The sequence below is a fragment of the Balaenoptera borealis genome (genome assembly GCF_965194805.1).
Source record: "Balaenoptera borealis genome assembly, chromosome: 5".
NCBI lineage: Eukaryota > Metazoa > Chordata > Mammalia > Artiodactyla > Balaenopteridae > Balaenoptera > Balaenoptera borealis.
The window spans coordinates 111,653,357-111,665,191 of NC_138862.1; the positions used below are offsets into that span (position 1 = coordinate 111,653,357).

Consider the following 11,835-nt stretch of genomic DNA (forward strand, 5'->3'; position numbering starts at 1 on the left):
ATGTCTGTTTCTTTTCCCAGGTTAGGGAAGTTTTCAGCTATTATCTCTTCAAATAAGTTCTCTGCCTCTTTCTCTCTTCTCCTTTTGGGACCCCTATAATGCAAATGTTAGTATATTTGATGTTGTCCCAGAGGCCTCCTAAGTTGTCCTCACTTTTAAAAATTCTTTTTTCTATGTTTAGCTTGAATGATTACTACTACTCTATCTTCTAGTTTGCTAAGCCGTTCTTCTTTGTCATCTAATCTACTATCAATTCCTTCTAGTGTATTTTTCATTTTAGCTATTGTGTTCTTCAGCTCTGTTTGGTTCTTCTTTTTATTTTCTAACTGTTTGTTAACCTTCTCACTATGTTTATCCATTCTTCTCCCAAGTTTGTTGAGCATCTTTATGATCATTACCTTGAACTCTTTATCAGATAGATTGCTTATCTTCACTTTGCTTAGTTCTTCTTCTGGAGTTTTGTCTTGTTCCTTTGTTTAGAACATATTCCTCTGTCTCCTCACTCTGCCTAATTCTCTGTGTTTATTTCTATGTCTTAGGTAATTCAGTTATGCTTCTGATCTTGGAGAAGTGGCCTTATGTAGGAGATGTCCTATGGGGCCCAGTAGCACACTCCCCTCTGGTCACCAGAGCTATATGCTCTAGGGGTACCCCCTATATGGACTGAGTAGGCCCTCCTGTTGTGGTGGGACTGACTACTGTGTGCACACTGGCAGGCGGGACTGGCTCCCAGCCCAGTTGGCTGCCAGGTCCTGCCTCTAATGGTGGTTTCTGGCCACTTGTGGGGAAGGCTGGGTCTTGATGCAGCTGACTGTGGAGTCTGGGGAGACCTGGGCTGGGGCTGACCTGCTGGTATGAGGCGCTGAGTCTCAGGGCAGCTGGCTACACCTGTGAGTTGCCTACCTGGGAGTATGGGTCTTGACTATACCATATCTCTGGCCGTCCTACTCATCTCATTGTGGTTCCTTCTTATATCTTTAGTTGTGGAAAATCTTTTCTGCTACTCTTCAGGTCTTTCTCATAAATAGTTGCTCTGCAAACAGTTGTAATTTTGGTGTGCCTGTGGGAGGAGGTGAGCTCAGAGTGTTTCCACTCTGCCATCTTGGCCACCTGTTTGTTTTCACTTTGATGGTTTATTTCCCTGACTTAAGTAAGCTCCTTTGGAGCAAGTTATTTCTTTGGTTGTGTTAGTTTTGTGTAGTACAGTACCAGGAACATGGAAGGTACCCCCCAAATATTTACTGAATCAGTGGTGGAATTCAATTACAGCCCCTGGGCCTGCCTTTTTTTGTTCTTTTAAAAGTCATACATGGCTTTATAATTAAGGAGAAGGGAATATCCCAAAACTAAGGTCATTTTCAGCATTAATTTACTAACTTAATGACACTTAATAAAGCAGTTCTAATATTTATTTCCTTCAATGATGAGCAGATATTCCCTTCACAGTTATAATTAGTTTAACCATGAGCACTTTGAAGAAGTCCTGGGGACCAAATCTCAACAACAACCAAAATATATATCTAGTGCTTCTTAGGTGCCAGACATTGTTCTAAACTCTTTATTTGAATGATCTCATTTAATCTTCACAACACCTCTATGATATAGGTACTACTATTTTCTCAATTTCTAGATTGGGAAATTTGCATAGAGGAGCCAAGTAACTTGCTTAGAGTCATCCAGGATACAAGCCTGAGTAGTAAGGCTCCAGAATTTGTGCTCCCTACATAGGAAGTGTCATGGATAGAAGAAGTCTTTCACTCAAACAGTTTCAGAATTGAGATGATTCTTAAATTTTCTCTTTCTTTGAACATTTTCAATGACAAAAACTCACTACCTTTTAAAGCAGACCATCCCTTCTTCTGAAAAATTCAGATTTTTAAAAGCTTTTCTAATTATTGAAATGAAACATTTACTCTCCCTGTTCCTATTTCTTTCCCTTTGGCACACGAAAAAATTTCAATCCTTCCTCCACCTGATAGTCCTCTGACACAGGACACCATCTATCATGAGCCCCCTGAGTCTTCTCTTCTTCTGGTGGTACATCCCTAGCTTCCTGATTGTTGCCCATTTAAGACATGGTTTCACATGTATTTATCCTGGCCTCCATCTTCCTGAAGGTATTCTATGTTCTGTAATGTTGTCTTTCAACTCAAAGCTCTTCTTGAATTAAGCCTCTCAATTGAGACACCCAAATCATAGTATCCTGTCCACTCCCTTTAATGTTTCTTACCTTTGGCTTTGATTATAGTATCTGAATATATTTCTTTTATTTGCTAATATGATGCCTTAGTTAGGTTCTTTTAGGTTTCAAGAAGCAAAGACAAACCTCAACCTCAGGAGGTAAGTATTTGCAATAAGGCTATATGAGGAAAGAGGGAGCCTTAGGCTGCACTGAGGCCAGCTCTGAGCGCTGCAGGAATTTCAGAGGTTTCCTCCAGAAGGGGGCACCTGCACCCTCTCTCTGTTGCCCGGTCACTATGGTGACTCAGCAAGTCTCTGATTTGCGCCTCTTGCTCCTGCCTTCTGGCTACTTGATATTTTCTTCTCTCCTATTCCTGACTCCTACTGCTTCAGGGCTTCTTCCTGCTGCTTCTCCTTGTAGTTTTTCAGGTTCACATTAAGACATTTAGACCAGAAAATGTGTAGACTGCTCTCCCCTCCCGATCCTGAATTTCAAAGTAAATGCCATACAGAGTTTTAAGATAGATATAAATAAGTCTAGAAAAAGTTCTGATTTTTTCCTCTGTGATGATTAATTTTTTATAAAATAAAACAGATATCAGTTATTTCCAAAATAAGTTCTTTTGGTACTCTGGTGATTAGATATGAACTTTGTCTGCATATTTGGTAAGCAGAATGTTTTTATTCCCTCTACCAATGGCTAATTCTTTTTTTTTTTTTTTCCTAATGCTGGCTCTCACAAGGTCTAAGCAATGAGATCTGATCAGCTTAATTTGGTCACAATTGTGCCTGTTGGGCAGGGTCCCTGAGCCAGGCTACTCTTCAGTCACGCATACCTCCGTGGTCCAGCCAGCTGTAACCAGGGTTGCAGGGCTGTATTGTACCAAATAGCTAACTGGGTGGGTGTGGCTGGAATCCCAGAGCAAGGGACAGGCCTGACAGATTGCATGGCTGTTCATACATACACTATACAAACCACTGGAGGACTTGCTTAGTGCCATATGCTATACCACGAGTAATTCCTTCAGTGTGAAATGTGATACACTCAGCAAAGTCCAAACTAACCCATGTTGCCAACCTTTCCAGGGACACTGGTCTTCACAGACTAGGGCTCCAGGGAGCCATGTGGCCCTGGCCAGACCACTTTAGCATCTGTAGGTGGCAAGGGAGCAGGAGAAGCCACCACGCTCTCCACCTACAGGAGAGCTGCATCCTCCTCTCATCTCATCCTGAGTGTGAGAAGTATACTAGCAGGGAAGATTTGGAGGGTGCTAGGATTGCTATGACTTTATGTTGATTGAAGAGTTCAATGATATTGGTTTAGATGCATCTATTTTTGCTCTAATCTTGCCGTTGTTTTTCCAAGGAGGTGAGATTTGTGTGTAGAAATAGCCCATGAATTCTCCATGTGAAAACAGACATTGAAACACAAACAGACCCTGGAGAGCCATCTGCTGGACCCTAATCTACCCTGATGCTCTTTGATGCTTATCTGGAGGGTCCCTTTGGTGGGCACATTTGAACTCTCCTGATGGCTTCTGCTTGGCCCCGGAGGCTTCCCTTCTCCTTGCACTGTGCCTGTGACAGCTGATGTTTGTTGCAGGACAGCCTGTCAAGTTTCCAGTGGCAGAGAGCTTGTTTCCTGAGATGCAAAGAGGCTGGTAGGTTGGGGAGAAAATGTGGATTGTTTTTATTTTCCTGCCCAGGAATAATTACACGGAAAGGCTATGCCCTGGGCATTTTCCCACCAGCAGCAGATGTCACTGCTCATGGGGAAGAAGTGCAGCCTCTCCTCCCCTCCCCACTTCCCTTTTCCCAGTAAGCCCAAGGCAATAAAATTAAATCAAGCATTACTCTTTTTTACATCGAAAATGCTCTTGAGTTTGAATTATGGATTTAAATGGCTCTTAAACAGAGTCCCCAGGGAGCTTCAAATGCTGCCAGATGGCAGGCGAGCCGTGCAGGGGATCCCACACCGGCTGCCTCTTGCAGAGATAACCCCGTGGGAGGGAACTTCCTCCTTCCTATTCAGCAGGGAACCAGCCACACACATCTCCAACTCAAGGTTTTTCTCACCTTTCTGAAGTTGTGTTCGGTCGGATTCCCTGCCCAGGGTTGATTCAGAGAACCTTTTGGACAGCTGGACCCATTTATGGGACACATACCAGGCCCCTGGTATTCAGCCAGGTTATCCCCTTGGGCTTTGGCAGCACCTGATCTGGGGTTTAGGGAAGACTAGAGAAGCTACTGGTCTATAAAAGCCTTTGAGGAAGTGGGGAGATGGGGAAGAAATGCACAAAGGGAGAAGAGAGAATCTACCAGAAATTAAATTCAATTTGCTCCCCAGAGTAGCCAAGGCTTTCTGGAGCTGGAAATGGGGCTCAATTCTGCCACCTATTTCCAGAGACTCTGAACTAACTTGAGAGTCTCTTTCAGGATCCTCTCAGTTTTGTAGTGGTTCAGAATGTCTCACTGTCCTTTGTTATCCACCAAACATCTTTCTGTCTGCTCATCCATGCTCCCGCCAAAGATGAATCTTCTACTACACCCTGATGCTATGCCACCTGCTGCGAGAGAGAGCACACAGGATCAGGGCTGTGCTCGTCTGTTGGGGAACGTCCTGAAGTACTCTTCTCACAAAGGCTTCTCCTTGGTCGCGTTTTTTTCCTCCTGACACACCCTGTCTTGGAAATTGTACATCATGGCAGTGGGGGCTGTGACTTTGGAGCTATTCCTTTACAGTATTCTAGCAATATGATTGTGGAGTGTGCCGTCTGTGCTTGAGTCCTCTATCCCCCATCTTTAAAATTCCCATCCTGCCTTGCAATGTTTAGAATAACAAATACATTGAATGGATAAACACTTTAGGGAAAAAAAAAACCCACAGGAGCTACTATCTAGGAAGAGGCTCCCACACATGGTTGAGCTCCAGAATCCTCTCAGGAGATTTTAGAGATTCAGCATCGCTTGTTCCACCCCAGATCTATTGAGTGTGAATCTCCAGGTGTAAGGTCTGGGAATTTCTGTTTCAAAAATTCCCCAGATGATTTTGATGTACACTTGGGTTTGAGAATCTCTTGTGGGGAGGCGGTCACAGTCAGGAGGTGACAAATAAGCTCATAGATAAATTACAAGTGCTAGCTGAACCCCTGAACAAAGTTCTCTGAAAGCTCACTCCATGCGGGAGGAGTGAGGAAAGGTAAGGAGAGGAAAGTGACATGGAGTAAGTTCTTGAGGGATGAGTAGTTTTCCAAGAAAGCTATTGGTGCAAGGAGATTTCAGCCACCAGAAATGCCACTCACAAAAATGTGGAGGTGTTCAGGAAACGTGGGGAGTTCAGTGTTGAGGGAGGATAGGGTGCCGTTGGGAGGCACAAACAGTGAGTCTGGTATTGGGGCACGCGAGAGGTAGTGCATATTTCAGAGGGAAGTCGATGGCTTGAGTTGGACATTTCTATAAGATGCCCCCAGGGTGATGTTCAAGAGAAAATGTGAAATGGTTTGAGATCCAGGAAAACTGTCTGACTGGAGGCATAATTTTGGGAACCAAAGCATACAGTTAAGAAGCTGCCGGGCATCTGGACACCACCCTCTGGGTGCTGCTGTGAGAGCTGTTGGCTGGGCCTACACTCCAGCTTGGACTCCAGAGGTAGCCCTGGGGACCTCAGGCCTCTAAAGGTTCTGGAGGGGGACCCCAGAACCTTCTTTGGACATAGCTCTTAGAGGACTCTCATGTCCAGACAGAGTCCTCTTGAGGTTGGCTCTGCCGTGGGTGCAGGATGTGGGGTGAGATGCCTCTTTCTATCCTCAGCTGGCCAGGACCATGAATGTGGTGAGACTATTGACTGAGCACCTCTATCTACCAGCCCTTCTTCCAACAAAGAGCTGGTGCCGGGGCACAGATTCCGCTCGCTCATGGGTTTATTTGGCAAACACTTATTGAGCATCTGCTCTGAGCCGGGCCTCGGGCTTGGCTTAGTCGACATGAGGTTGAGTAAGACACACGCCCGGATGTCCGTCTACTTCTGCCACGGATGTTATTTTTAAAGCTCTGTGTCCCCTCCTGTATTTTTTTTCTCTCTGAGCAGAGCAGGGTGAATATCCTGCCATTTCTTACTGGAAAATGTGCTATGGGTTGAATAAACTCAAATGAGCAAAGAAAATCTGAAAAATCCATTTTTACTTACTTTATTCCTCAGCAAAGGGTTTTAATATTGCATTTAGGGTATAAGTCATTTTCCAGGAGAGCTCCACTTGAGAACGATTGTTTGAATACAGTTTCTAGTTCTGAATTATCTTTTTGGATAACAAAAACTCTTGGTGAATAATGATAATAACAACATGAAGAAAAAGATGCACTGGAAGATGCCATGTGTTAAAAGAGGGAACAAGAAGCTGACATTTTTTTATGCTATGTCTGGTCTCTGTACAAAAACCTGTCAGCTTCATGCTGTTTTTAGTCAGTTTCACAGTGGGGAACAGAGAAAGGCCGATGGCTTAAGAGAAAGAAGTTCAAAGTAGGTAACACAATTGCTGAAGACATTTCCTCCAAAGGAAAGCTTTTTAGGTGTAGCTAAACATATGAAAATAAAAAGCAAATGGAAGGGTAGGTGCATGTATGGGGGTTGCCAGGTGATGGCTGTAGGAAGTACAGCCTCCAGGGAGGGTTGAAAAAAACAGAGAGCTTTAGGCAACCAAATTGACTGTAAGTGTGCAGAGTGCAAATGTTGCTATCCTTCTAGTCTGAGAAGAGGGCATTGCCCAGAGTAAGCGCCTACCTGGGGCGCCTATAGGAGTAAGGACTCAATCTGTTGAGAGTGGACCTGGATCCTTGCCCCAGTTCTGTCACTACTCAGTACCCATGGCGGGTCTCAATGAATACATATTGGGTGAATAATTTGCTTGCATTTTATTAATATTAATATTAACAAATACTCTAAGGCGGTGATGGTCCTGGCAGTATGATCATTCTCCCAGAGTTCAGGGTATTAGCATAAATCCCAAGAGAAACTTAATTGAATTATTCTTCTTCATTTCTGTGTCAGATGTTTTTAAAGGGAAAGGGGCTATTTAAGTTAGTAGGAACCAACACTCGACCCTCATGACCATTAGGTATGCTCTGGACTTTGCCAAAGGAGCTGCACTAAAGGAAGGGTATGGAGGGAACGTGCCCGCACACAGTTTGTTCTGAACGCTGAGGCAAAGGCAGCTGTTTGGATTTGACAAAGGGCCACATTAAATCTGAATTGTAGGGCTTCCCTGGTGGCGCAGTGGTTGAGAATCTGCCTGCCAATGCATGGGACACGGGTTCGAGCCCTGGTCTGGGAAGATCCCACATGCCGTGGAGCAACTGGGTCCGTGAGCCACAACTACTGAGCCTGCGCGTCTGGAGCCTGTGCTCCACAACAAGAGAGGCCACAACAAGAGAGGCCGCGATAGTGAGAGGCCCGCACATCGCGATGAAGAGTGGCCCCCACTTGCTGCAACTGGAGAAAGCCCTCGCACAGAAACGAAGACCCAACACAGCCATAAATAAATAAACAAATAAATAAATCTGAGTTGTAGTGAGGCTGGTGAATGGCAAAGGAGCCACAAAAGTGGCAGTGGAAGAGGACAAGATGTCTGTCAGGGTGTTATTTTTCCTGAAAGAGAAGGAGGCAGGAGGTATTAAAACAGTTGATAAATGAAAACAAGACTCTTTCCTGGCCACTGAACATCCTGAAAATCCCTGCTGCTGGGAGTCCCTTTCTTTTTTTTTAAATTTATTTTATTAAAGTATAGTTGACTTACAACGTTGTGTTAATTTCTGCTGTACAGCAAAGTGATTCAGTTTTACATATACATACAACTTTTTCATTCTTTTCCATTTTCCATTATGGTTTATCACAGGATATCGAATATAGTTCCCTGTGCTATACAGTAGGACCTAGTTGTTTATCCATTCTATATATAATAGTTTGCATCTACTAACCCCAAACTCCCAATCCTTCCCTCCCCCAGCCCCTCTTCCCCTTGATAACCACAAATCTGTTCTCTATGTCTAGGAGTCTGTTTCTGTTTTGTAGATAAGTTCATTTGTGTCATATTTTAGATTCCACGTATAAGTGATATCATATGGTATTTGTCTTTCTCTTTCTCACTTACTTTACTTAGTGTTATAACCTCTAGGTCCATCCATGTTGCTGCAAATGGCATTATTTCATTCTTTTTATGGCTGAGTAGTTTTCCATTGTATATATGTACCACATCTTTATCCATTCATCTGTCAATGGACGTTTAGGTTGTTTCCGTGTCTTGGCTATTGTGAATGGTGCTGCCATGAACATAGGGGTGCATGTATCTTTTTGAATTATAGTTTTTTTTTCTGGATATATGCCCAGGAGTGGGATTGCTGGATCGCACGGCAACTCTGTTTTTAGTTTTTTTAAGGAACCTCCATACTTTTCTCCATAGTGGCTGAACTAATTTACATTCCCGCCAACAGTGTAGGAGGGCTCCCTTTCCTCCACATCTGGGACTCCCTTTCTGATCCATATAATAAATAGGATACATGGTGTTTCCTTCAACCAGCATGTGCCACTCTTTAAAAGTCTATTGAAATACATGTTTGAAATATTTCCTGTTCAATGATATCAATAAAAATTCTAAACGGAAATGAGTCCGTAATCTTAGTACAGTAACAAACCAGTTGTTTTTATTTACTGTGTTCCTTTCCAGCTCATTTCCATATATGTGCATCCAAGGACAGCTCCTGATTGGCCCAGCTGGTCATTTGGGTCACATGTGGCACATCTGGCATTGCACTGTCACCACGCACCTTCCATCACCATTTATTACATGCCTGACATTCCCAGGGCTCTTCCCAGAGGCCAAATGCTTGTGGCTGCCATGTGGGCCCCCCTTTCCTTATCTTGTGGGAGACTGGCAACCTACCAGCTCCAGCCTTTTCCGGGCCCTGCTTTCACCTGACAAGGCTGTTCACTCACATACCAAAGGTAACGTTTTTTTCTGGGTGAGTGAGGTGTGGGGTGTAGTGACTCCTTTTTCCTAGCACGTGAGTGGGAAATTCTATTACATCTTCCTATAATTTGATTTATTCTAAGGCAATTTCCATTCTATTGATTTATATGGCTCCAGAAATCAGTCTATAACGGACTAAAGTGCAAATATCTTGCTTTGTTTAACCATTTTCCTTTTGGGGATTGTTGTACCACCCCCAACAATGCCTAAATAAGCATTTGTAATCTACTGTTCTTTCTTTTGGATTATTTTCCTTAACCTTAATTCTTAAGAGTAAATCCCAGGAGTCAGGTCATGAATCAAGGAACTTAAATATTTTGACTTTTACCAAGATGCATGTCACTTGGACGTATCTGTATCTTACTGAACTGGGACAGACTGTCATTGTGGGTCTCTTGATATATTTCCATTTTGTGGGGTTAGAGCACTGTTTCCCATGTTGATGGGTGTGTGTGTCAAGCCAGAGAGGTGACCGCCCCTGATGTGGGTCTTCTTTGTGGAGCTTTTCATTGAGATTCTGTGAAAACAGAGGTGAGCATGGAAAATACGGTGTGACTGAAAAATAAGGCAGCCTGTGATTTATTTTAGCACCTTTGAGTGTGACTTTTACTATAGTCTCTGTGGATCGGCTGGATTTCCTTTCTGCCTGTGCTGTTGTTGTTTTAAAGAAATTTGGGAGAAAATATCTACTTTCCCTCTAGACATAGTACTGAGTGAAGTCATTTGCTTGAATATCATGTCAAATTAACTGGGCGAAGCCTGGATAGAGAAAGCTTGTTGATTCCCTGGGCGGACACATTGCGAGCTCAGCTTGTGACGCCAGGTCCTGCAAGCCGTGGAAGGTGGTGGGAGCTGCAGGAGTTCCTTAGATGAGAACAGAAGTGCAGAGAAAGCTTGAGAGGAGAAGCGTCACCAGAGCTGCGAAGCCACTGCCAGGAAGCTACACACCTCTGTAACAGAGCCACAGCTAACCCTGGTGACAACGTGGCCGCAGACTCAGACACTCCCTTTTGTTCCACCTGGAGGGAGGTGGGTCATCAGACAGCCCCGAGTAAAAGGCAGCCTCATTTTGGAGGTGCTCTGCACACAAAGGGTTCACCTTCTGCCTCTCCCCCGCCTTCCCCCGACCCCGGCACTTCCCTCATCCTCTGGCTTTTAGAAATAAATGAGTATAATGAAAGCTAAAGCCATGGGAAAGCTGGTTAACAGATTATATTTACGATAAGTATTCAAATACAACATTATAGGTAAACGCCTGTGGTTCAGAGGTAAGAAATTTGAATTTAAAAACATTTTCTTTACACGAGGAATTAAAAACAAAGCAAACAAATGAGACTTCACACCTTGTTAGTTTATCTTGTTAATCACAAATTGCAAGTTCTCTCGCTATGTATCTATCAAATTCATGGCAGTGAAAGCCTCCTGTATTAGTCTGCTAGGGCTGCCACAAAAAAGTAACGCAGACAGGGTACTTTGCTCAATAACAGAAGTTTATTTTCTCACAGTCCTGGAGGCTGGAAGTTAAAGATCAAAACAAGTTTGGTGTCTTCTGAGGGCTCTCTTCTCAGCTTGTAGATGGTCGTCTTCACTCCGTGTCTTCACATGGTGTTTCATGTGTGTGTGTATGTGTGTGTGTGTGTGTGTGTATGTATGTGTGTATCTGTGTCCTAATCTCATCTTATACAGACATCAGTCAGATTGGATTAGGACCCACCTTACTGACCTTATTTAACTTTAATTACCTCTTTAAAGACCCTATCTCCAAACAGAGTCACATTTTGAGGTATTGGGGTTAGTATGATTTTTGTTAGTATGAATTTTCAGGGGATGGAATTCAGCCCACCTCATTTCTTCATAAGACTTTTGGGGAACATTCTAAAACTGTGCAAATTTTACTGGAGATAGTGGAGAGGAAAATTATTGTATTTCAGGGGAAAAAAATCTAGTTTGTGCTAAAAGCACCAAACCAGTAATCAGAATTAGTACTGATAACTGCTTCTTGGGTAAAGGCAACTCAGGTTTTGTCACTAGGAAGGGCAGATCTGTAAAACTTTTCTTAGACCCTGGAAACTACCAAAATGGCATTTTAATGTGAGTACAAGAAAAGTCTGCTGACACCCTAACCTCCGTTATCTGCTTTGCTTGTGTTCACTGAAGGCTCTGGATTGTGTTCCTCTTCATATTCTGCATGTTCTCATACAAAGCCTAGTGCGAATGGCCTTTTTAATTGATTCCTAAATTCACTTGTTAGGTATTCCATCTGGGAGTTCTCACACAAGGAAAAATAATCATTTTTACTTAAATCTGACACACTACTTCTTTATATAAATTTTAGGTATGCAGGTAACATTCAATTTCACTAAGAGAGATTAATGTGTATAATACTAAGTACAAGAATTTTCTGGTAGTGGGTATTGTGCTATTTCTTCCATAGAAAGAGGAGATAAGGACGATATAAGTAACAAGCAGAGGAGATTGAGGAAGGCAATGGAGACCCAAACTTTCCTCCCACTTTAGTGGAGAGACAAGAACCACCATATCCTAGACTTTTTGTTCTAATTAAGCCATGAAAAGATGTAGACATAGGTATGGAATTGGTAGAACTTGAGAAAGAAGGGCGGGGTGGGTGAGGGGA

General features: G+C 43.2%; 1 pseudogene across 1 annotated transcript in view; it reads right to left on the minus strand.

Annotated features, from left to right (window-relative positions):
• Nucleotides 1-9,118, minus strand: part of LOC309629918 — a 97,433-nt pseudogene extending 88,315 nt beyond the window's left edge. The window contains exon 1 of the transcript XR_014249498.1: nt 9,110-9,118. The product of XR_014249498.1 is annotated as an uncharacterized misc_RNA (transcript). The remainder of the gene's footprint in view (nt 1-9,109) is intronic.
• Between the last annotated feature and the right edge of the window lie 2,717 nt (nt 9,119-11,835).